The 27,969-nt window shown below is 38.5% G+C and overlaps 1 long non-coding RNA gene across 1 annotated transcript in view; it reads right to left on the bottom strand.

Annotated features, from left to right (window-relative positions):
• The window catches only part of LOC136794721 (uncharacterized), a 96,671-nt gene that overhangs the window by 15,872 nt on the left and 52,830 nt on the right, over nucleotides 1–27,969 (bottom strand). Inside the window, exon 2 of the long non-coding RNA XR_010841864.1 lies at nucleotides 20,315–20,431. This is a non-coding gene — a long non-coding RNA (uncharacterized lncRNA). The remainder of the gene's footprint in view (nucleotides 1–20,314; nucleotides 20,432–27,969) is intronic.

Below are 27,969 nucleotides of genomic sequence, written 5' to 3'. Positions count from 1 at the left end.
AAGTGTGTATGTATTACCTTTAAAATCTACTAGTCTAAAAGGCGGATAGTTTCTCAGGCTCTGAGATGGTTGATCTTGTAAACTTTGGGAAAAAACTTCCAGAGTATACGCAATAGTGGATCTCTGAGATACACCTTCCCTCCAGAGATTTCTTTATTCAAGAACATTTAACACCTAACTTGAGTAGGCTTAAGTGTCTGCTGTAACTTAACACTTCTCAGAGGACCAGAAGATAAATCTCTTGACAAGGAACGTGCCACATAAACAACTTCCACAGTGATTTTAACCTTCCTAACAAATAGTTCTGTCACAAAGGGCACAGAGGAAGTGACAGGACATCCAAGTAAAATATGCAACAGTGGCAAGAAATGCACTTGTGAAACTGCCCCCCTGAAGTCCTGACAAACTACCTTTGTACTCTCCTTTTTCCTTTTTGCCCTCCATTATTCTGACCCTCTTGTTTTGAATTTCTTATTTACTTGTCCTTCTTCAGTCATCTCTGCAGTATCCTTTAAGACAGTTATTGGGCAAAAGAGAACATGAATTCAGTGCTCACCTTATAAGAACAAAGTGCCTGGTACAAAGGAAGCACTTAAGAACTTTTTTTTTTAAGGAACCAAGACTGAAGACTGCAAAGCCGCCATTGCATTACATTGCATTACAAATGCAGAGTTTAGCTAGTTCTTCACTTTAGTCCTGCTACTGGGGAGGCTTCAATGGGACCAAATTTGTAAATCCCTAGAGAGGAGCCAAAGTAGAGTGATTCATTTTCATTGCCTTTGGAGTAAGGGAAGGAATTATAAATTTGACAATGCTTTTTGTTTTATACACTTTCATAAAGATTAAGGTGCGTATAATTTAAATTAAAAAGTTCTTGCATTTCTTCCCAGATTTGGTCACACCTTTTTCTTTCATTGTTTTTTAAAAAAAATTTTTATTGGAATAGAGTTGATTTACAATGTTGTGTTAGTTTGAGGTGTACGGCAAAGTGAATCAGTCATACCTATACATATTTCCACTATTTTTTTAGATTCTTTTCCCATATAGACCATTACAGAGTATTGAGTAGAGTTCCTTGTGCTATACAGTAGGTCCTTATTAGTTATCTATTTTATATATAGTAGTTTGTATATGTCAATCCCAATTTCCCAACTTATCCCTCCCACCCCCTTACCCCTGGTAACCATAACTTTATTTTCTACGTCTGTAACTCTATTTTTGTTTGGAAGATAAGTTCATTTGTACTCTTTTTTAGATATGGGTTGATATCTCCTCCAAGGTGACTTAGGGTCCTGGAGGGTCAGAACTATGTTTTCTAGCTTCTCTTATATAAGGGGCAGAGTTCAGCACTTTGCCAGATATGTGGCAGTTGCTTAATACATACATGTTGATTCATTTTTTTAATCAAGAAATATATGTACTTTTCAAACCCAATGATAACAAAAATATTCTAAATATCAATATTTGAAAGACTTTCATCGAAAAAACAACAGCACAGTCTCCTGTACACATCCCCTATTCCCCACCCATCCTTGACTTAGGCAACTACTTTGAATTTTCATAGCCATTTCTGCTGGCAATTTTTCCATATTACTTTCCCATATGCCTATTATTTTTTGATTTATCAAATTTACATCTTCCCTGTTGACTTTTTGCATCAGTAGAGGATTTAATGCCCTTACATCACCACTGCTAACACACTCAGTTCTCCTCTTCCCTTGCCCCACTAAAGGTATATCACAATGGTAAAAGAAATAATCAATGGAAATATTGCAAAGATAATGTAAATATTATTCACTGCTCAGCCTCTGCATTCAAGAATTACATGTTCCTTTGTTAACAACCTTCTGTTTTGCTTTCTTTTATCATTTGCAAGGTTTTCTATATGATTAATTACTCCATCATATTTGTTAAATATTTGTCTGTGTTATTTTTCAAGAGCTCTTTTCTTTCCCCTGGAGTTCTCTCCTCTGGATTTCTGCATCCTTCTACCCAGTGTCATCCTGGGACTTCCTTCTCTTGCCTGCTATTCATTAGCTAGATGCTTCCCAAGTCTTGTCTTCCTCTATCTAAATTTACCCATCATCAATAGCTTTCTATGACAGGATGCATGGAAATTACATCTTTTGAGATCTCATACGTATAAAAGTTAATTATTTTTTCACACTTGATATCTGAATACAAATGAGCCAATGAATGGGAAAAAGAATAGCATGTTCAAAGACCCAGAGGCAAGAAAGCATGGCACATCTGTGAAACTATAAGAGTCACTGGCTTGCCCCAAGCAGATGAACAATAAGACTAGATTGCAGCATCATTTTTATAAGAAGATAAGTTCAAAGGAGAACAAAAGAAACAACTTCAGCTGACTATTAATTCAATAACTTATCAAGCCAAGAATCATCTGGAAGAGCACAAGGGAGTCTTATCTATAGAGTAGAACAGAGTTAGAGAAAATGCCATTAATTATTTTACATTCTAAACCAAAATTCTAACAGCAGCGAGATGTAGTGGAAAAAGATGAGTCAAGGAAATGTTTTTCTGCTGCTTTCAATAATTTCACCTGCTTCCGAGTGAGATGGTTATGGCTGTTTATTCATTGTAGTGGTTCCGAAACTTGACGGTGTATCAGAATTACAAGGAAAGCTTTAAAACAAATCAAGTTCCAGTTTTCACCCCTGACCTACTGAATGAGAAATTCACTTGACCAGAGTTTAAGAATGAGAATATGGGATGAGGGGAAAAGAAACTGAGATTATTGTGGATCAGCAATTAATGGAAGCCCACCTTTCTTCCATGCTTTTAGAATGTTCAGTTACCCTATGACGCAGGGAGCAAAGCCTATGCCTTATACCTCACTATATTACAATGCCCAGAACTCTCTCTGGCTAATGGCACACACTTAGTAAACTTAAATTCGATGAAAGAATGGATGATATTCTTCACCTTAAATTATAATTGCTGATAATATACCTGCCCCACAACCCTACCACCCTAACTAGCCTGCAAGATACTGAGGGCCTGAATGATATGCATTACATCAGCATACCTAAATAAAATACCCAAAGTATAAATACAGGAAACTGTAAATAAAATAAGAAGGAAGTTATTGAAATACAGAAGATACATTGTATGTAAATTTAGTATCTGTTTTAACTGGTTATTTTCTTTCTGATATCAAAGGCTCAAGTCAAGGCATTTTGTTGTTGTTTTTTTTAAAGAATATGGAAGCAAAACTAAAATTTCAAGATTGGAGATGAGGCTGAGAAGTAGGGAGAAGAGGAAACAGCCAAAGACCTCTGGGAAACTCTTCTGTGCTGAGGTAGAATTGAATTGGATGGACATAGGAGTCCTATTAAAAGGAAATTTTGCAATGTTCTTCTTACACAACAGTTAATTAGCTGCATATAGTCTCTGTTGGATTTCTGGGTAAAAAATATTTACATTATGGAAACCATATCTGACTATTATTTGCAAGAGATAATAAACAGCTGACTAATACCATCTTTAATGAGGACATTGGAAACTTCCTCATCCAGGAAGACAATGCTTAACAGGGTAAGTTTAACAAGTGAGGTGCCAGCGTTTGAAAAAAGAATCAAATAATTACAATAACAAGCTTCAAAACAATTTTCCTAAAAATTTAAAATTCAAGGACCAAGACTTTGGAGTCATCTGAATCTAAGAAATCTTGAAATATCGTGCCACACAAAAGTGTAAAAGTCCCAGACATGTAATTTTTGATAAGTCTTATACGAGGACAAACTTTGTGGTAAGAAATTTTCCTACTTTTCCTTTGGGGAGAAATAGAAATTCTGTCAGAATATCCTATGGTCATTTTCTTTCCTTTCAGTTTTTAAATTTTTTTCTGGTTATTAAAATAATAAGCATTTATTTGTAAAGTACACACAAGTAGAATATCATCATTTTTTTCTGAATTCCTTACACAACTGAAATATAGAATGTAAATTTAGAATCTTGAATTTTTTTCTTATTTGTAAATAAATTTTTGACCTATTTCTGATTGTTCTCTTGTAATACATTCCTAAAAGAAAAAATAGGGTGTGAACACTAAGAATTTTAATATATACAGCCAAATTGCTTTCTAGAAATTTTGCACCAATATACCACCGAAATTTGATGCCCATTCTATTTCACTCTAATTAGCACTGGATTTTTAAAAAATTGTTCTTTGCTAATCTAAAAGACAGAAATGTAGTTTCCTTTTTGTTTTAATTAGCATTTATTTGAGTACTAGTAAGAACGTTTATATTTTCCGGTTAGTTACAATTTTCTTATGTGAATGGGAGTTTCATGTCCTTTGCTCAATTATCTCTCAAGGTCTTACTGCATGAATTATCATTTTGTATGAGATCTCAATATGTTAAGATTATAAACCTATCTATCATGTTTCATACAAATACGACTTTCTTGATTCTAAGTTGCCACTGATGGGAAGACACACCATTACTTTAATAACAGCTTTTAGGAAAAAAAAAAAAGAAATACTATATTTATAAGATGTTAATTATAAAACGTCTTGATTTCAAGGATGTTAAAATACAGGCAGTTTTAAAATGTGGAGAATGTTAAAATATGAAGTTAGCTCCAAATCAATACAGTGTGAATTTACTGTGAATTCTTATAAATTAATCATATCATCTGATACTGAACAGAGTCATATGACCAAATATCTAAAAATGTACCCAGTTTGATGAAATACATGAATTTTAATATGGGTCATTAATATGTTGAATCAGTGGCAGTTCCTTGAACTTGGATCATAAATTATTCTAAGCCATTTAGTTGATAAGTGCTGCTTGATAATGTAGAAATTGACAGACAAGAACTCTGCTGTGAATGCTAATGTCATGTGAGTTTTATGTGTTAGGAAACATACAAATCTACCTATAGTTATGTATATATGTATGTATATATCTATCTACCTATCTGTCTATCTATCCTGAGTATGTATGTATATGTGTGCATGTGTGTGCACGAGTGTGTGTGTGTGTATATAATGATCCATTAATATTGAGTGTTTAACATTTACAAAAGCTGTCATCATACGGCCACTTTACCAGAATTCTTTTCATGTTCATTATCCATCAAGAATCATAGAAGTTCCTAGAAAATGTGGTGGTTTTAAAATATGAGTGTTTGTTCTAGTATGCATAGGATGGATAAACAACAAGGTCCTACTGTATAGAACAGGTAACTATATTCAATATCCTGTGATAAACCATAATGGAAAAGAATATGAAAAAGAATATATGTATAACTGAGTCCCTTTGCTGTACAGTGGAAATTAACACAACATTCTAAATCAACTATATTTCAATAAAATTTTCAAAAATAAAATAAGAGTGTTTGTTGATGTGGAGTTATATATGTAAAACTTATTATAACGGCATAGTGTAAATCGAGTTTCTCTTACTGCATCAAAAGCCTAAATGTGACACTGTCAGTATCCTTCCTTAAAAGCCACTGGTCTATATGTAAACCACCCCCCCCCCCACACACACACACACCCAATAACAGTAATTATAGCTATCACGTATTGAGTGTCTATTCATGCGCTAATCACTGTGGAAGAATTTTGTGAAGGAAGAGCAGTCCAGGCGGAACCAATAGATTGGCTCCAACTTCCTTGCTTATTCATTCCAATAATCACCTATATGCCAGGCACTGTTCTGTGTGCTGGGATTACTGAGGCAAACGAGAAAGACAAGGTCCCTGATCTGGTATTCTCAACGGGGTAGGCTTGCCATAAGAACAGACAGTAAACAAGTTAACAACTAAAGAAGAAAATGTCAGAGTGGGAGAAGTGCCATGAAGAAAATAAAATACAGTCATGTGGCTGTGACTGGTGGGAAGACCTGTCTGAGGAAGGGTGTCCTCATTGGGTGACCAGGACTATCTTCTTGAGTCTCAGGTCTGCCTGCAGCTGCCACTTTAGCTTCCTCTCTAGAACCAGCAGACTATGCTTCAAATTAATTGAAGTCTGATTGTCTTGCATTAAAAGGAGGATAATGACTTGTCTGTCATTTAAGGGTTTATATTTGGGTATAAATATTATTCAAAATGTAAGGTAATTGTTGGTTCTTAGCAATATTATTAAAGATGGTTACTGGGTATCTTGTTCCTCATGACAATAATAACTACCTCAGTAAGTCCCTTAACCAAAGGCTCTTTGGAGCTGTTTATCAGGGCAGCCACCAACTAAAGTCCGCTAGTGGAGGAGATGTTCCTCCCAGTCTGGATGAGCAAACCCAGTTCCTTTGGGTCCTATGGTTGCTAAAGTAAAGCTCTCTCCAGTCTCTGCATCCTTGTGATCCATCACTTACCTGGAGTGATGGAAAAATGCGATGTTTACTCCCCCACTCGTCTGGGGACAATTTTTTCCCTTGACCATGGTTCTAGGCATGGTGGGAGGGAGCAATAATGCATGCTTTTGTTTTGCTCACACCTCTGAAACTACATTTTCTGAGTAAAAGTCATTCTACTTTTAGTTGGATATTTAAAATTTGTCTTTAATTAGCCAGCACTACTCAGTCTGAATCACCTCACCCTTATCCCAGCTCTCTTGGCTCCTGTCTTAATATAAATTTTCAATACTTTGAAAATTTAAAAATATTCATCATGAATATTTTTTGCATCAGTTTTTATTTTTCCAAAATATTGCATTAAAATATTATTTATCTTGATTACTGAGTTACTCCCTTAAATTTGGTACCTGAGATGAGCACCCTGCTTGCCTCACCCTATTCCAGATCCTGCCCTGAATTACTGTGTGGACCAGAGCCCACCTCCCAACCACATTGAACTGGGAGTAATAAATGTTTCTTGTGCTAAGCCATAGATGTGTGGGAGCAGTTTTTATAATACCTGAAGTCATTTACCTTAACTAATACAATTTATTAATTTATCTTGGATTAATTGTATCCTGGATACCTAGTGGATGTTTCTTAAACTTATCCTTTATTTAACAAAGACTCCTATTTCTTTAATATCCAAAACTTGTCTTGTGGCTAACTCAGGAGACTGGCTGATAATTAGCTTCTATTATCATTGTGGAATCCATTAAAAACCTTATATCAGTGGTTCTGCTGAGAACAGTCTCCCAGTTCTGATAGCATACATATCCAGTTCTTGAGAAACAGTATAGCATAGTGGTTATATGCACAGACTGTGGTGTCAGATGTTCTGGATCTGAACACAAATTTGGTAGACTGAGTAATCTTAGGCTCAATATTAAATTCTTTGAACCTCAGTTTCTTCATTAATAAAGTGGGGCACGAGATAGCTTCAAGATGGCAGAGAAGTAAGATGTGGAGATCACCTTCCTCCCCACAAGCACATCAAAAATACATCAACATGAGGAACGGCTCCTACAGAACACCTAATGAAGAAGAAAAGCTCAGACTTCCCAAAAGCCCTGTGGCTGACAGGGTCTTGGTGCTCCAACCAGGTGTCAAGCCTGTGCCTGTGAGGTGGGAGAGCCAAGTTCAGGACATTGGACCACCAGAGACCTCCCGGCCCCACGTAATAGCAAACGACAAAAGCTCTCTCAGAGATCTCCAACTCAACGTGAAACTGGCTCAACTTAATGACCAGCAAGCTACAGTGCTAGACACCCTATGCCAAACAACTAGCAAGACAGGAACACAACCCCATCCATTAGCAGAGAGGCTGCCTAATATCATATTAAGTTCACAGACACCCCAAAACACACAACCTGACATGGTCCTGCCCACCAGAAAGACAATATACAGCCTCCTCCAACAGAACACAGGCACCAGTCCCTTCCACCCGGAAGCATACACAACCCACTGAATCAACCTTAGCCACTGGGGACAGACATCAAAAATGAAAACTACAAACCAGCAGCCTGCAAAAACAAGACCCCAAACACAATAAATTAAGCAAAATGAGAAGACAGAGAAATACACAGCTGATGAAGGAGCAAGGTAAAAACCCACCAGACCAAACAAATGAAGAGGAAATAGGCAGTCACCTGAAAAAGAATTCAGGGTAATGATAGTAAAGATATCAAATATCTTGGAAATAGAATGGAGAAAATACAAGAAACATTTAACAAGGACCTAGAAGAACTAAGGAGCAAACAAACAATGATGAACAACACAATAAATGAAATTCAAAATTCCCTAGAAGGAATCAATAGCAGAATAACTGAGGCAGAAGACGGATAAGTGACCTGGAAGATAAAAGAGTGGAAATAACTACCACAAAGCAGAATAAAGAAAAAAGAATGAAAAGAATTGAGGACAGTCTCAGAGACCTCTGGGACAACATTCAATGCACCAATATTCGAATTATAGGGATCCCAAAAGAAGAAAAGAAAAAAAGGGGACTGAGAAACTATTTGAAGAGATTATAGTTGAAAACTTCCCTAATATGGGAAAGAGTCAATCAAGTCTGGGAAGCACAGAGAGTCCCATACAGGATAAAGACAAGGAGAAACATGCCAAGACACATATTAATCAAACTACCAAAAATTATATAAGAGAAAAATTATTAAAAGCAACAAAGCAAAAGCAAGAAAAAACATACAAGAGAATCCCCATAATGTTAACAGCTGATCTTTCAGCAGAAACTCTGCAAGCCAGAAGGGAGTGACAGGACATATTTAAAGTGATGAAAGGGAAAAACCTACAACCAAGATTACTCTAACCAGCAAGGATCTCATTCAGCTTTGACAGAGAAATTAAAACCTTTACAGACAAGCAAAAGCTAAGAGAATTCAGCACCACCAAACCAGCTTTACAACAAATGCTAAAGGATATTCCCTAGGCAGGAAACATGTGACAATGAAAAGACCTACAATAAAAAACCCAAAACAATTAAGAAAATGGTAATAGGAACATACATATCGATAACTACCTTAAATTTAAACGGATTAAATGCTCCCACCAAAAGACACAGACTGGCTGAATGGATACAAAAACAAGACCCATATATATGCTGTCTACAAGAGACCCACTTCACATCTAGGGCCACATACAGACTGAAAGTGAGGGGATGGAATAAGATATTCCATGCAAATGGAAATCAGAAGAAAGCTGGAGTAACAATTCTCATATCAGACAAAATAGACTTTAAAATAAAGACTATTACAAGAGACAAAGAAGGACACTACATAATGATCAAGGGATCGATCCATGAAGAAGATATAACAACTGTAAATATTTATGCACCCAACATAGGAGCACCTCAATACATAAGGAAAATGCTAACAGCCATAAAAGGGGAAATCAACAGTAACACAATCATAGTAGGGGACTTTAACACCCCACTTTCACCAATGGACAGATCATCCAAAATGAAAATAAATAAGGGAACACAAGCTTTAAATGATACATTACACAAGATGGACTTAATTTATATTTATAGGACATTCCATCCAAAAACAACAGAGTACACATTTTTCTCAAGTGCTCATGGGACATTCTCCAGGATAGATCATATATTGGGTCACAAATCTAGCCTTGGTAAATTTAAGAAAATTGAAATTGTATCAAGTATCTTTTCCAACCACAACGCTATGAGACTAGATATCAATTACAGGAAAAGATCTGTAAAAAATACAAACACATGGAGGCTAAACAATACACTACTTAATAACGAAGTGATCACTGAGGAAATCAAAAAATACTTAGAAACAAATGGCAATGGAGACACGACAACCCAAAACCTATGGGATACAGCAAAAGCAGTTCTACAAGGGAAGTTTATAAAAATAAAATCCTACCTTAAGAAACGGGAAACATATCAAATAAACAACCTAACTTTTCACCTAAAGCAATTAGAAAAAGAAGAACAAAAAAACCCCAAATTTAGCAGAAGGAAAGAAATCATGAAGATCAGATCAGAAATCAATGAAAAAGAAATGAAAGAAACAATAGCAAAGATCCATAAAACTAAAAGCTGGTTCTTTGAGAAGATAAATAAAATTGATAAACCATTAGCCAGACTCATCAAGAAAAAAAGGGAGAAGACTCAAATCAATAGAATTAGAAATAGAAAAGAAGATGTAACAACTGACACTGCAGAAATACAAAGATTTTTAGAGATTACTACAACCAACTGTATGCCAATAAAATGGACAACCTGGAAGAAATGGACAAATTCTTAGAAATGCACAACTTGCCGAGACTGAACCAGAAAGAAATAGAAAATATGAACAGACCAATCACAAGCACTGAAATTGAAACTGTGATTAAAAATCTTCCAACAAACAAAAGCCCAGGACCAGATGGCTTCACAGGCGAATTCTATCAAACATTTAGAGAAGAGCCAACACCTACCCTTCTCAAACTCTTCCAAAAGATAGCAGAGGGAGGAACACTCCCAAACTCATTCTATGAGGCCACCATCACCCTGATACCAAAACCAGACAAAGACGTCACAAAGAAAGAAAACTACAGCCAATATCACTGATGAACATAGATGCAAAAATCCTCAACAAAATACTAGCAAACAGAATCCAACAGCACATTAAAAGGATCATACACCATGATCAAGTGGGGTTTATTCCAGGAATGCAAGGAATCTTCAATATATGCAAATCAATCAACATGATACACCATATGAACAAACTGAAGAAGAAAAACCATATGATCATCTCAATAGATGCAGAGAAAGGTTTTGACAAAATTCAACACACATTTATGATTAAAACCCTCCAGAAAGTAGACATAGAGGGAACTTTCCTCAGCATAATAAAGGCCATATATGACAAACCCACAGCTATCATTGTTCTCAATGGTGAAAAACTGAAACCATTTCCACTAAGATCAGGAACAAGACAAGGTTGCCCACTCTTACCACTCTTATTCAACATAGTTTTGGAAGTTTTAGCCACAGCAATCAGAGAAGAAAAAGAAATGAAAGGAATCCAAATTAGAAAAGAAGAAGTAAAGCTGTCACTGTTTGCAGATGACATGATATTATACATAGAGAATCCTAAATATGCTACCAGAAAACTACTAGAGCTAATCAATGAATTTGGTAAAGTAGCAGGATACAAAATTAATGCACAGAAATCTCTGGCATTCTTATACACTAATGATGAAAAATCTGAGAGTGAAATTAAGAAAACACTCCCATTTACCACTGCAACAGAAAGAATAAAATATCTAGGAATAAACCTACCTAAGGAAGCAAAAGACTTGTATGCAGAGAACTATAAGACACTTATGAAAGAAATTAAAGATGATACAAATAGGTGGGGAAATATACCATGTTCTTGGATTGGAAGAATCAACATTGTGAAAATGACTCTAGTACCCAAAGCAATCTACAGATTCAATGCAATCCCTATCAAACTACCAGTAGCATTTCTTACAGAAGTAGAACAAAAAATTTCACAATTTGTATAGAAACACAAAATAACCCGAATAGCCAAAGCAATCTTGAGAACAAAAAATGGAGCTGGAGGAATCAGGCTCCCTGACTTCAGACCATACTACAAAGCTACAGTAATCAAGACAGTACACAAACAGAAATATAGATCAATGGAACAGGACATAAAGCCCAGAGATAAACCCACACACATATGGTCACCTTATATTTGATAAAGGAGGGAAGGATATACAGTGGAGAAAAGACAGCCTCTTCAATAACTGGTGCTGGGAAAACTGGTCAGGTATATGTAAAGGTATGAAATTAGAACACTCCCTAACACCATACACAAAAATAAACTCAAAATGGGTTAAAGACCTAAATGTAAGGCCAGACACTGTCAAACTCTTAGAGGAAAACATAAGCAGAACACTCTATGACATAAATCACAACAAGATCCCTTTTGACCCACCTCCTAGAGAAATGGAAATAAAAACAAAAATAAACAAATGGGACCTAATGAAACTTAAAAGCTTTTGCACAGCAAAGGATACCATAAACAAGACCAAAAGACAACCCTCAGAATGGGAGAAAATATTTGCAAATGAAGCAACTGACAAAGGATTAATATCCAAAATTTATAAGCAACTCATGCAGCTCAATAACAAAAAAATAAACAACCCAATCCAAAAATGGGCAGAAGAACTAAATAGACATTTCTCCAAAGAAGATATACAGATTGCCAACAAACACATGAAAGAATGCTCAACATCATTAATCATTAGAGAAATGCAAATCAAAACTACAATGAGATATCATCTCACACCGGTCAGAATGGCCATCATCAAAAACTCTAGAAACAATAAGTGCTGGAGAGGGTGTGGAGAAAAGGGAACCCTCTTGCACTGTTGGTGGGAATGTAAATTGATACAGCCACTATGGAGAACAGTATGGAGGTTCCTTAAAAAACTACAAATAGAACTACCATACGACCCAGCAATCTCACTACTGGGCATATACCTTGAGAAAACCATAATTCAAAAAGAGTCATGTACCAAAATGTTCATTGCAGCTCTATTTACAATAGCCAGGACATGGAAGCAACCTCAGTGTCCATCACCAGATGAATGGATAAAGAAGATGTGGCACATATATACAATGGAATATTACTCAGCCATAAAAAGAAATGAAACTGAGTTATTTGTAATGAGGTGGATAGACCTGGAGTCTGTCATACAGAGTGAAGTAAGTCAGAAGGAGAAAAACAAATACCGTATGGTAACACATATATGTGGAATCTAAGAAAAAAATGTCATGAAGAGATTAGTGGTAGGACGGGAATAAAACACAGACCTACTAGAGCATGGACTTGAGGATATGGGGAGGGGGAAGGGTAAGCTGTGACGAAGTGAGAGATTGGCAGGGACATATATACACTACCAAATGTAAAATAGATAGCTGGGGAAGCAGCCGCATAGCACAGGGAGATCAGCTCAGTGCTTTGTGTGCACTTAGAGGGATGGGATAAGTAGGGTGGGAGGGAAACACAAGAGGGTGGAGATACAGTGTTAAATGTATATGTATAGCTGACTCACTTTGTTATACAGCAGAAACTAACACACCATTGTAAAGCAATTATACTCCAATAAAGATGTTAAAAAAAAGGGGGGGGGATATATAATGGTACCTATCCCACAGTGCTGTGTGAGGGAGAAATGAGGTAAAACCTGGCATATAATCAGCACATGGTAATTATTAGTAGTTACTCCAATTTTCTTTTGGGTGGAAGTGACTTCTTACCTCTCCCACTTTGGTATTTGTTGTAAATCTGAATTGAGAAGATACTTAGCAAGTATCAGTGCTGCTTTGTTTTAGCAGAACCATGGATGCTAAAGCAAAATTTAAACTGAAACTTAAAAAGCTGCACAGTAAAGAAGCTCCATGGCAGTCCTGTTGCTGGGAAGGCAGTAGTATCAAAGGGCAGGGTCGGGCTTCCCTGGTGGCGCGGTGGTTGAGAATCCGCCTGCCGATGCAGGGGTCACGGGTTCGTGCCCTGGTCCGGGAAGATCCCACATGCCGCGGAGCAACTAAGCCCGTGAGCCATGGCCGCTAGGCCTGCGCGTCCCGGAGCCTGTGCTCCGCAACGGGAGAGGCCACAGCAGTGAGAGGCCCGCATACCACAAAAAAAAAAAAAAAAAAGGCAGGGTCACAGGAGCCTTTGGGCCTGCCATAGCCCAGAAGCTCAGGTGCCAACCTGACTCCAGAGAGCTTGGGTTCCTGCCCATAATGGGAGCTGTCAGCAGGGGATTTATAAATATATATGGAATCTCCTCTCCCACTGGATGAAATTCAAAATATGCAATGGCAATGAGAATTAAGATATCTTTGCCAAAAAGAAATCAAGAAAAACAATGGACATTGGAATTTTCTCTGGAAGTCTACTTCCCACAGGGAGTTTTCTTTTTGCTTGCTTCTTTGCTTGTTACCTATAAATGTCTCAATTGACAGGAAAGGATTAGTAACAGAAAAAAAAGAATATTATAATATTATCCCATGTCTCAATGGGAACTTTCAGAAGAGCAGATCAGATAAGAAAATTAACTTGCTCTTTCAATTTACTGAAAAGATTTGTGTCCTGGATTATGGACTCATGGATTCATTGATCTTAAAGCCATAAGAAACCCGTGAAAGCACTCAGACACCTCCTTCTCCCCCTGCCCTCCTCATTCTCCTCCTCCTCCTCCTTCTTTTTCTTCTTCCTCTTCTTCTTCTTCTTTGCAAATGAAGAAACTAAGGCCTCAAAAGGAAGGAGAAGTTAGGTCCCCTGACTCTTGGTGTAGTGCTTATTCAGTATGATTCTTCACCTGGCATATGTTGCCCAGTCTTTCTTACGAGTTCTACAGTCATACAAAAGCCCAGCAATGACTTTCACGCTGTCCAAAGACCTCATAGCAGGACACTAAAAAAGTGGTAATATTTGTAAATTCCAAATTCTTCTTATACTTTTAAGTATTTGAGTGGAAAGGATCAAGCAATGGTTTTGAAACCAACACCAATGTCTCTTTCAAGGGATAAACGTTACATTTTAGTTGCTTAGGGCTGGGACCGCAGACATACATCTGCTCTTTTATTTGGAGCCTTGGGCCCTCTCAGATAAGATTTGTGTTTTGATAGAACACAGAAAGAAGGAGGAGCAGCTATGGAGGGGCTGCTAACCAAGGAGATTATCCTTGAAGGCACTTATGGGTTATGAGACCCTAAAGGCATAAAACCCAAAGAAATTATACTTCCTTTATTCGTTCATCCAAAGAACATATGTGCCATGCACTGTGTACAAACTGGAGAATCAAAGGCTCTGTCTCAAAGGGAGGCAAACACGTAAGAATCTATAATGCAACCTGATAAGCATAGTAACTAGCCTGGATTTGAGGAGTCAGGCAGGGCTGGCTACAATGGTGGGGACTAGTGACCCGAGTTTTGCAGGATGAGTAAGTTTAGGTGGACAAGATAGGAAGGGTGTTCTTGGCAAAGGAAACAGTAAATTGTTGTTCATCAGAGGTGGTGACTCGTGGCTAAATTCTGAAGGATGAGTAAGAGTAAGTAGACAAGATAGGAAAAAGCAATCCAGAAAGAGGAAGCAGAGTAAATCTTGAAAGTTTCTTTCCAGTTCTGATAAGCTCATGAAGGGCAGGGGCCATGTGCTGCTTAACCTTATCAGCCTAACTCTAGCTCAGAGCCTGGCAGAGGGTAGGGTATGTGGAATGAATGGCTGTTGAGTAAGTGATGGATGGATGCAGGGAGAAGGCATCCTCTTTTCAGCCTGCAGAATTCCACACTCTATCCCAAATGGGGCCTGGGAATCTATGTACTTTTCCAAGCTCCCCTGAACCTCTGGCATGAGATATTCATCAGACACTATGACCAAGGGTAACATCTGGCAGCAGCTGCTCAGCTGTCCAAGACACACGAATCTGAAGAGGAAGGTACTGTTTTCCTAATTTGGGGCTCTGGTGGGAAACGAAGTAAATCTTAACAGAGAGAAAAAAAAATAAGCTGAAGGATAAATCAAGTTGTCCCTTAATAAAAACATGGACTAGGGGGTATGGGTGGGTGGTGGTGAACAAATTAAATTCCCCTTAGAGAGTGGACAGTCTTCCTTTGATGTTGCTTTTTAAATTAAGGATCGTTTTATAGTATCTGGATAAAGTAAGCTGTCCCTCTAGCTACATGGCTGACAGAATTCAAGAGGAACGTGGCTAAAGCTCCCCAGATCCCTGGTCTCTGAAGCCTTCTTCTGCTTCTGGAAACTAGAGTTTGGGCTAACAAGCCTTTGGTTGTGAGAGCATTGGGGAAAATCATTTTCATCATGTTGGGTTTTTAATATAAAAATAATACACCCCAATGGTATTTTTTTCAAACAGAACAAAAGGATAACATAATCAAGTAATATTCATAATTGTTGGACATAGGTGATGGGTAAATGGGCAGGGGGTTCATTATATCATTCTTTCTACCTGTGTATGATTAAAATTTTACATAACAAAATGTATTTTTTAAAAGAGTTTTTATCTATCCCCATGGTCTATATCACCTTAGGCCTCCAGTTCCAGAGTTAGACATGGTAATGATCTCTTCTATATCCTTCTAGACATTTTCTGACCATTTACAAACACATATATCCATATACAGAGCCTTATTTTTAAAGTAGTATCTCATATGTATATTATTTTGAACCTTCATCTTTCTTTCTTCTTAACAACACATTGCAGAGTTCTTTCCACAGCAAAGCATGCAGCTCTCATTCTTTTAATGGCTATATAGTATTCCATTAGAAGTAACTATCAACAGTCTGTACACTCTGTGGAATTCATTTTTTTTATATATTTGCAAATACAATAGGTGAAAAAGTGTTTCATTAATTATAAGTAAGGGCCAGCATTTTTTCATATGTTTATTGGTCATTCACATTTCTTTCTTTGTGAAGTCCTCATTCAAATCTTTTGCTCATTTCTCTTTCAGGAATTTTTTTGTCCTATCTTTTATTTGTCTGTAATGTTTCTCTAATAATAATAAGGCAGTTTTCCTCTTATCTGATGTATGCTGAAGATATTTTGGGGCACAGTATAATGATGTGGTCAAGAGTAACACTCTGGAGCCAGATGACATGGCTGCTGGAACCCTTGTCACTCCTGACAGGTAATACGGCCAGTCTATTCCAAACATCCACCCACTGAATTGTACTGTTGGTAAAAAATGTTACAAGACTTGCCACTCTGAATACCAAAGACACCAGATAGGAAAAATTTTATTAGCACATGTATGTGTGTGCACACACACACACACGCACACACACACTAGGAGCCTTCCTATAAGCCTTTCTCAAGAACTTTCACAGGTGGATCCAACTGCATCGACTTCTGCCAAAGCCTTCAGTCTTTTCATCTTCCAGAACAATGACCCATTTGGAAATACCACCCCTCCAGGGTGCCCTGACTACTGAACCACCCCCATTCCCACCATTTCCTCCCCTCCTCTCCTCTCTCTCCTCTCCTTACCCACTCACCCACTCTTCCTCCTCACTTCTTGGAGTCCTTTCCGCTGGGGAAACTCAGCATACACAGAAGAGATGGCCTGGTTATTCTTGATTCCCCACCCAAGATGCAAGCCTCTATCCTCTCCTCTCATCACAACTCCCCATTCCTCTTCTAAATCTTTCCTCTGAAACTTCATTCCATGATAAAGCTCCCTACATCTTCATGGAGCTTCCCTCTTTACCTTAAGTAAGACTTAACTCCCTTTCCTGAGACACCAATCAGCATCTTGAGTGATAGCTTGTCCTTTTCCCACATCCCATATAAAACTCTGGGGTCTGAAGATTAAAACAGGACCTTCCTTACTCCCTACTGTTGCTTTCAGACCATTTCTTCTCTACACTTTTGAAAAAAGCCTCTATTTCCTGTCACCAAACCTACAAACTTACCTGCGGCTGTATCCTTAATTTCTATCTCTTTTTCTCCTATTTCAATATTCCTTCCTGTTTAGGGTTGACCTCTCCACTTTTGCTCTGGGTCCCATTCCCCTCACGCTTCTGGAGGTACTTTATTCCACTACTTTTCCTCTCTCTCCTGTACCTCATCCATCTCCATGGATGACTCCTTCCCATCCACACAGTCTGCTGAACACAGCAAGGGATACAGTGGACAATGATTAACAGCACAGACTCTGGGGTCAGGTAGCCTATGGACAATTCCTGACTTCACCCTTGATATCCACGTGGCCTTACACAAGTTCTTTGTCATCTGTGAAATGAAGATCATAAGAATATCTTACTTTATGAGGATTACTTTAGTGAATATGTATAAAGCATTTAGAACACTGCCTGATCCACAGCAAGGATTACGGAAGTGTTTGCTAAATAATTCACTTTTTTTTTTTTTTTTTTTTGCCGTACACGGGCCTCCCACTGTTGTGGCCTCTCCCGTTGTGGAGCACAGGCTCCGGACGCGCAGGCTCAGCGGTCGTGGCTCACGGGCCCAGCCGCTCCGCGGCACGTGGGATCCTCCCGGACCGGGACATGAACCCGTGTCCCCTGCATCGGCAGGCGGACTCCCAACCACTGCGTGCCACCAGGGAAGCCCAAGAATTCACATTCTAAAACATGTCTCTCCTTTCACACACAAACAACAGTGTACTCGTCCTAGGTCCCACTTTCCTCTCCAGTCACCACCCTGACTTTTCCTCTTCCCTGACCAGCCACGCTTTTTGAAAGAGTCTCCTGCATTCACTTCCTCCACTTTCCAACTTTGTATTCATACCCCAACTTGCTGCAGATGGAATTCACTAAATCTACTCTCTTACCAAGGCTAATACTCACAACTTCCTAGTTGAATCCAATAGCTGCTTTCCAGTCTTTATTGATTTGTCATTAGTGCTTAATGTCACCAGATATCATCCCCTTGAAAGGCTCACTTCTGACTCTACAGCACCATCACCTTCTTGTGATTCTCCTCCTAACAGTCCAGCCACTCCCCTTTGCCCCTTTTATGTTCCTTTTCTTTGGCACAATCCCTTAAACAGTGATGTCCTCAAGGTTCTGTTCTAGGTTCCTCGGTGACCTCAGGCACTAGCAAAGCTTCGATTACTATTGCTATGCAGATAATTTTCTAATCTCAATCTCCATTCCAGATCTGGGTTGAGACATGGAGAGCTAGCTGCCTCCTGGACATCATCACTTGGATGAGGAGCTAAAACTAGTAAGTTCAAACGTGTCAATGAGTCTGCATCTTCTCAAACATTTCCTGCTCTCTGAGTTCCCTCTCTTAGAAAATGGTGCCAGAGTCCACCCTGTCCCCCAAACCCAAATCCCAGACTTACTTCCTGGGTGCTCCCCTTTCCTAAGCCTCCACATCTGGTCAATCAGCTGTTGCTCCAATATCTTCTAAGTCCATATTTTTCCCGCATCCCAATTCCACTAAGTTTCTGACCTGCACCAGCCTCCCTACTTGCCTCTTCCCTCCTCACTGAAGCCAGAACAATCGTTCTAAAACTCTGACTTGATGCTCTGTTTCCTCAGCTGAAAACATGTCAGGGGCTACCTGTTGCCCTAGAGTCCACCCAAAATCTTAACCCAGGAACCAGGGTACATCGGAGGTCACTTTCACCTGCCGCAGAGCTGATTTTTAACAATCCAGGAATTTTGCATGCCAGTTGTTAGTTGGTAGATGAAATCAGCCACAACAAGAACAGTCCGTGGAAATTGGCTGACGCCCCCAGAGCTGGTTTACCAGCCCACATTCACCTACCACCTCATCCCTAAAACTTCCCAGATGGAGCTCTGCTCTCCAGCTATACTGAAACACTGCCAGTTGCCTCTCACTGCTGCGCCCGTGTACCACCACTGCTTCCGAAGGGCATCTCCTCCTCTTCTGTAGGCTCTCTCCTACTCATTCCTGCATTAGCACTCACCTCCTCAGGGAGCCCTTTCCTCAAATTGACGGATGTACCCATTCTATGTGCTGCCACAGTACCCTGTCCTTCATAAGTCTGTGTCAACATCTATGTCTACATATAAAATGAGGGTTTGCTATTTGCCACACGATGTAAAAAAAGTTGACATGCATGACCTCATTTAATCCTCACGATAATCATATGAGAGGTTGACTGCTTAAATGAAGACATTTAGTCTTAGAGCAGTTCTGTAAGCTCCACGAGATTAGAGGCTGCCTTGCACACCCAGTACGTATGACAGTGCTGGTACTTAGTAGGTGTTTGACACAAGTAGATATTGAATAAATTAATTCTAAATCACTAAAATAACCGCTTGACAAATTCTACATTATAACATTCACAGGCCTTTGTCCCCACATCTTATTAATATTCATACATTCTCTAGAAGCATACAAATGATGCTGACTGAAAAGTTTACCCACTACTTTCCATAAACAGCTGGTGCAAGACCCGTTTTGCAGGCAGCAGCAATCAAGAGAGCACCCTAAACTGTTGTTAATCAGACCCCAGCCCTACACTGCTTCTGGGTTTCCATCTACCTGTCAAGCCTCAGGGGCTGGAGCTTCTCTCTTAAAAGCATTGGCTTCTTGAGGTTCGGCAAGATGCTCAAGTATTTTTTTCAGTGTTTTGTTTTTAAGTTGTGATTTCTCCAGGACCATCACTGAGATTTAATTGATCTTTTCCCATGGTTTCAAAACAGCAACCAAGAAGCTGGGTTTTGAAATTGAACCAGAGACAAGGGTTATGAACCTGAGTGTCCCCCCCGGACATTTGGTTGCACTGCAGACGATTAGGGCACAGCTTTCCAAAACTTTTACCCAGAAACAGTGTCTCCCAACAAAACAATGTTCATTCGGGAATGAAACTGCTCCCAACCGATTTTACCTCTGGGATTTCTTTGGCGTTCATGACAAGTGTCTATAGAACCTTAGCTGGACCTTACCTATCAATGGCATCCTCAGTGCTCTCTGTTGTCCCACCATGTACTGGTTCCTTAAATGGATTCAAAACTCTTAAATGCAAGAGAGCATCTTCTCCTTGGAACAGAACCATGTGGTTCCTGTAAGTAGAGAAATGGCTTATTTGAATCATTAATAAAAATCAACCAAATCAAGGTAAAAGAATTTTTTAAGTCAGTTGATTAAAAATTGGTTTTTTTTTTTAATGATGCCTAAAACTAAAACTTGTATTGATTACTCCTGAAGATTAACTACCAGAATCAGAAAAGCACTAATGGGAGACCACTCTATTTGAAGAAAACTAAAGTAAAATCATTCTATGAGAAGGGCTCGCCCTCCCTTTTCTTTTGTCTCTTTTGGTAAAGCATTTGCAGCATAGCAAAGCAGACTGAAAGAAACTTTGTTATAAGAATTCCATAAAGGGGGCTATTTACCTGGTTTAGGTTTCTATACTTCGCCATGCTTTAGAGGGGATTCTTTAACCTCAAGACAATAAGAAATGATAAAAGGACTTCCCTGGCAGTCCAGTGGTTAAGACTCCAAGATTTTACTGTAAGGGGCGTGGGTTTGATCCCTGGTTGGGGAACTCAGATTCCCACATGCCACATGGCATGCACAAAAAATAGTTTTTATGTAAATTTTAAAATTTTAAATATAAAAGAAATGATAAAAATATTTGCTGAAAATAAATGAACCCACATTCTGTACTGTGTATGACATGCACAATGAACAGTAGCTTATGTCACTATCAATGTCCAATATGTGTGGAAAGCTATTTTGATTAAAATTTTCTATTATGTTTACTTTTCTAACATTTGAGCCACAAACTATATTCGCAGGGGGTTATTGGATACAGCTATCAATGTATCACAAATGAAGTGCTGGTGTCTCGAGTATAAGCTTAAATTTTGGATCTCCAAATATAAACTTCTGAAAAGGCTCCTTTTTCTTCTATATTTTTAAAATTGAGCTATAATATACATATAATAAAGTGCTTGAATCTTAAGTACACAGCTTAGTTACTTTTTACATGTGTATACGCCCATGGAACTATCACACAGACAAGGTTAAAACATTTCCAGCCTTCTAGAAGACTTCCTGGTGCCCACTCACAGTAAATATCCTCCAAAGATAACCACTATTCTTCTATCACCATGAGTAAGTTTTAACTGTCCTTGAACTTTACATAAATGGGATGATAGTTGTATTATTTTGTGCCTGCCTTCTTTCACTCAACGTTATGTCTGTGAGATTCATCCATGTTGCTGCATGTAACAATAGTGTGCTCTTTTTCATTGTTTTGTAACATTCTACTGTTGATGGACATTTGGGTCTGTTTAAGTCTTTGGTTATTGTGAATAAAGCTACTATGAACATTCCTGTGTATCTCTGAGGTGGACATATTTCTCTTAGAAGTAGAATTGCTGAAGTATAGAAGTGACTATGTTACGGAATACTTATCCTTAGCTAACTGAAAAAAAAGTGGTGGTGGGGGAGAGAAAAATTACCTTCTACTGGTATATATTTATGTTACTTGATATTCTGAGAGAGGATTTTAGAGTTGCAGTTGGCCAAGTGAAACAGATGTGCTTCTAGATAAAATCGCAAGGAGCAAGCGGGTTGAAGTCAGAAGGTACTAGAACTACATCATTAATACATTGTATATGGGCCAAATGAGAATTATTTGTGTGATTTATTTGAGCCTCTTAGGAAATGCCAAAGTTCCAAATATTCTGGTCATTAAAAATTCTTGGAAAGATAAGAGTGCTCCAATTAGACCCAACTATAAGAGCTCTGATGCAGTACGAAGCTCCATCTGGACCCCAAGTAATCACTGAGGAATACTTTTTCATAGGGAAGTGAACAATGCTCTCATCTACCTTCATGTTTTCCATTGGTCATTGTAGGGCTTGGAAATTCCACTAGGAAGTCATTGGTGAGAATAAAACTATTTTCATGTATTCTTTTATCCACAGCACCCACCTTCAAATAAAATGTTTTTCCCTCCCTCTTAGGGTTTTTCCTAGGTTTGAGTTAATTCTTTGCACAGGGAATAAATCTGGTGCCAAGTACAAGTTAATAATTATATTATGCTTATTCTCTGGGGAAGCTGAAGTCTGATCTACTTCCTCCACATTGTAGAACTGTTTCTTCTTACTCTTGAAGGTTTCCTCGCCCTCCCCAACCCACCCCCCAACCACCACACACAAATGATTCGCGTTTACCTTTTCTGTCCTAGTCTTCTTTTGCAAATCACTTTATTCTCTGTAAAACCCCTTTGGTAATGCGGATCTCTTAACTGTCTTCTCACATCCCATTGGCATTAGATCAATTGTACAAAGGTTATCTTGAGGTTTCGTCTAGACTTTAAAAAAAAGCATCCTGGAAATAGTTCCAGGCTTTTTGATTAACTGGGCAGTTCTGGAAATCGTCTGCTTTTGTCATTCCTCACGTGAATTACGGTATTCATCACTGGCCCTCTATATCAGGGTGTGCTGCTGAGAGTTTCTGCTAATACAGGATGCAACAGTTTGGATTCTCATGAAAGTGTTCATTCTGAGGTCATTTCACCTTTATATATAAACCTTTATTTAGATCTTAATAAATGAGAGTCAATGTTAGACCTTTTCTAAAAAATTCTACCAACCCCTTATCTTAGAGATCAGGGTGGCCCTCAAATTTTTTCCTTCTGATGGCTTTAACCTCTTTTGGCTCAATTTAACTTTGTTTCAAAGGAATTTAGATCAGAGCAGACTATGTAGGCAACCACTCTTCCTGATTATCAACTTTGTTCCTATGTGGGAATCTACATGCACAATTCAGAAAACTATGGTGACTATAATTTTATTCAAATTGATCAGTAACATGTGACTGGCTGCATGGGTGACACCAACAAATTGAGAATAGTCAACATGTTGATTACAAAACAAGATCAGGGGCTTCCCTGGTGGCGCAGTGGTTGAGAATCCGCCTGCCGATGTAGGGGACACGGGTTCGTGCCCCGGTCTGGGAGGATCCCACGTGCCGCGGAGCGGCTGGGCCCGTGAGCCATGGCCGCTGAGCTTGCGCGTCCGGAGCCTGTGCTCCGCAATGGGAGAGGCCACAACAGTGAGAGGCCCGCGTACCACAAAAAAAAACAAACAAAAAAAAACAAGATCAGCTCTACCTTCATGAGATGGGGCCAAGAGTTGCTTCTTGCTAAGTAGTCTCTTGTATACTTTGTCACTAAAAGAAAGGCAGGGAAAGAACTAACCTTCATTGAGTGTCACATGCCAAACACTCCCACAAACAATTTAAATGGGTTTAACTGAAAATTCATGATTACAGGAGGGTGTGAAATAACTCTTTATAACAATAAGAATGGGGAATTTCTTAACCTAGGGGTGTTATGGATTTTACAGATTCTTGTTCAGTCTGATGGAAATTTCTTGAGGGAAGGGGTTGAGTAACTGAGTTTAAAAGACTTTCCTGTCTTGAATAATTATTGGTCCAACTCATGAATGTATTTTCTCAATTGCTGCTTCCTGCATTTTTTAGCTTTGCCCTATCTCTGTGTTATTAAGTATTTAAAGCAGCTCATTAATAATTTACTGCTCTGCTTCTATATGGCTGTTTAGCTGCTACCCTAAGGTTGGAATTTCTCCTGGGTTGCAGCTCAGTTCTTATGTTGGCTCTTGTTCTGCTTGGGCTGCCGGTCCTTCTCACTTTTTCAGAAACTCATGGCGATATTTCTGGTTGACTCCTGATGTTATACCTGTCAACTCTTGCCAATTCCTCCCAGATATTTCAACTCCTGGTCAGTTCTGGACTTGTTCCATCTTGTTTGGTTTCCCATTCTTGTATAACTGCATTCTAGATCTGATACACAGGACATTATTGACAAAGGCACATATGGTTGTCTATATCTAGGGACCTCTGTATGGTTACACTGAATAGATCACATTGACCAAAAGTTATGACCAGGATGATTCTGGAAATTATTCTTTCCACTGGCCTATAGATCTAGGCTTAAAAATAAAATCAAAGAGTAATCAAATTGTTGATCCTAAAAACCACAAAGAGTTGCAGGAAAATCTAAATCTGCTTACTTATTTTCTTGAGGAGTAGTATGTAATGAGTTAATAATAAGTAAGGAACTATATGTCAAAATCATTTTCTGATGTTGCATAAGTCTTATATGACACCATACAATTGGAAATCTCTGATTTTCTGACTACAGAATGGACTTAAAATAGTGCTAGTTACCAGATATTTAGTTTAGTTTCTTTCCTGATTTCAAAGACTATTTTTTTTAATATTAACCTTTTGGAAAAAAGTTTTTTAATTTAATATTTTGAAATATAGTCTTTTGTAAAAGGCTTGGCAATTCCTGCATGAGAGGAGAATGATTACAAGCTGATTAAATGCGGATTAAATGTAGTTTATCTCCCAAATGGGTGTCATCAATTCTTTCCCCCCTTTTACATGCACACAACACCTCCATCTAAAGAAAAGTCCATTCCTTCACCACCCAGAATCTGGGCTCTCCCCTGAGTGCTTCAACCAATAGGATATCATGGAAATGACATTGTGTCAGTTTTGGGTTGGTCTTTGTAAGGACTGGAAGTTTCCATGTCCTGCCTCTTGGAGCTCTGAGCTGCCATGTCAGAAGTGCAAGACACTTTGCTAGACAGAAAGACTACTTGGAGGAGCTCAGAAATGACAGACATGTGATGAAGAAGCCATCTTGGACACTCAGCCCAGTTGAACCTTCACATGGCTCCAACTCAGCAGCTCTACAACAGCAACTGCATGACAGACCCCAAGTGAATTCTGCCCAGACAAGCTCAGTCAACTCACAAAACCAGGAGAGATAATAATAAATTGCTGTCTTAAGCCACTAAGCATTAATGTGTTTAATTACATAACTGTAGACAACTAAGACAAATGATTCTCAAGGTTCAGGATAAGGCAAGAATCCAAACCAAGTACTTCCCATTAAAAATTTTATCTCTAAATTTCCCTGTCTACATCTAACTCATTTGGCCTTTCTCCAGTTGTTTTATCCATAATTTTAGTAATGAATGTGAATTATTACTGTTAAGCCTAAGTCTTATATATGTGTACATGTGTATATAAATCTTAAAATTTGTTTATAAATGTACTATATAAATACACACAATTCACAAAAACTATTGGCACATCACAAAGTCAGGATGGTAGAATTAATGGTGGGGAATCCCAATGGAGATCACCAAATTTTACATATCAGTGATTTATTGGGCAACAAGGATACTTCATCTGGTATATGCTCTTATTCTTTTTCCACAAAAAGATACTAATGGAAGCCATTGTATGGCCCACTAAAAATATACAACATGATAATTTGCTATCTGGCTTCCAGGAGACATTAATCCTTTGCCATAACTAAGAGACTTTTCCAGGCCCCAGAAAGTGGAAATATAGAGATCCACAGTTGGATTTCTGAACATCAAATCAGTCTTCCTGCTGAAACCCTCTGACTCTATATCTTAATTTCAGTAACTGGACTTCTGATTTGCCTTTTTCATCCAAAAATAGAGAGGAATTGTTATGTAGGGGGAAAATAGACAATATATTTTACATTTACTACATACTAGGCATTTTTCTATGTGATTATAGGTCATCTCCTAGTCCAAGGATAAAGGTACTTTCTTCCCCTCAGTTCTCTGCATCTCAGCAAATGTCACTAGTGTCCATCAAGTTGCTTATTTCCTAACCCAAATGAAATCTTTGATGCCTCTCTTACCTTCATACTTTGGGGTTTTGTTTTGTTTTTTAATTTATTTTTGCCTGCATTGGGTCTTCATTGCAGAGCACACAGGCTTTCTCTAGTTGCAGTGAGTAGAGGCTACTCTTTGCTGTGGTGTGTGGGCTTCTCATTGTGGTGGCCTCTCCTGTTGTGGAGCACGGGCTTTAGGTGCACCAGCTTCAGTAGTTGTAGCTCATAAGCTCTGGAGCACAGGCTCAGTAGTTGTGGCGCACAGGCTTAGTTGCTCCGTGGCATGTGGGATCTTCCTGGACCAGGGCTCGAACCCATGTCCTCTGCATTGGCAAGTGGATTCTTAACCACTGTGCCACCAGGGAAGTCCCTCCCCTCATACTTTGAATCAACTCCATCATCAAGTCCTGTCATGTCTATCTCTAAAATGACTGAATTTTACACCTTAAATGGGTACAATTAAAACAAATGTTATGGTATGTGACTTATACCTCAATAAAGCTATTATTTAAAAATGTTTAAAATACATCAGGAATCTTTCCACCTCTCTTTGTCACCACCACTGTCATCCTTATTCAAACCTCCATCTTCTTTTTCTGGATTACTGCAGCAGCTTCCTAATTGGTCTCTCTGCTTTAGGTCTTGCCCTTTTATGGTTTATTTCCACATAACAGTCAAAGCAATCCTCTAAGACATGGTAGAGTCAGCTGTGTGAGTTGACAAGGGTTTATTGTTAAATTTTCAAGAATTTTCTAAGCCAGTTGTTAAGTACAGACATCATTAAAACTTAAATTTTGTAAATGTATAATTAGATAAATTTTAATAAAACAAAGGATAATATTCAAAAAAATTTAAAAAGAAAGAAAAAGTAATCCTCTAAAAACATAATCCCTAATATGTTGGTTTCTTGCTCCAAACCCATCCAACAATTTTTCATCACACTTAAAGTAAAAGCCTTCCAGGCCCCACATGATCTGGCCTCTCTTTCCAACTTCATATCTATCGCTCTCCACCTGTCCTTTTTACTGTTGCCACACAGACCTTGCTCTCCCTAAAACATGCCAAGTTCATTCCTGTCTCAAGAATGAATAGTTTTAGCATCATTTGTTCACTCTGCCTAGGACATCTTTCTCCAGATCTTCCAGATCTCTGTTTAGTGTTTTCTCATCAGAGACCTTCCAAGGCAGTTTTATATGAAATAGTAGTCACCCAACTCCCTCACCTTCAATTTATTGTTTATCTCTTCAACTTGCTTTATTTTTTTCTTTATAATGTTCATCATTACATGACTTTTTGTAACACTGTTATATGTCCACAGCAATGTGGTCTCCATGAGTGGAGAGGCTCTGACTCCAGCACTTAGAATAGTACCTGACACACAGCTGGTACTCAGAAAATATTGTAGAATGTTGAATGAGTGTGAATGATGAATGAAGAATGAAGAAATAAATATTATAAACATCCCTCTTTGCTAAGTTCACCAGTTCTTCCTCATATCACAGACAGCAACATAGCATAATGTGATTATGCTCTGATTGGGTCTTATTTCCCCCCAGAGCTCTGTGGGTTGCCAAGGTCACAGTCACTTTGAAGAAATACCAACAACCTCAAACGGATAGGAAGAAAAGGTTTCTAATATGCCCTCATAAAAGGCCAGAAATGCCCTTCTCCCATCAAAAGGACACTTGGACCAATTAATGAGCTCTGGGCAACAAACATATTTTCTTAAAATTATCCATCCTGTAGCCCAATAATATAGTCACCAAATGATTTATTGCATATGAGTATATGGCAAGCCCTTGCTGGACATTAAATATGTAAAAAATAAATTCAATATAGTCACTTGGAAGATCCCCTCTGCTTCCTGTGACTAATTTTATATACATGGTTTTAAAAATG

Source organism: Kogia breviceps, chromosome 1, assembly GCF_026419965.1.
Source record: "Kogia breviceps isolate mKogBre1 chromosome 1, mKogBre1 haplotype 1, whole genome shotgun sequence".
Lineage (NCBI taxonomy): Eukaryota > Metazoa > Chordata > Mammalia > Artiodactyla > Physeteridae > Kogia > Kogia breviceps.
The sequence above is the reverse complement of the archived record's forward strand: the minus strand, read 5'-3'. Positions and strand labels throughout refer to the sequence as shown.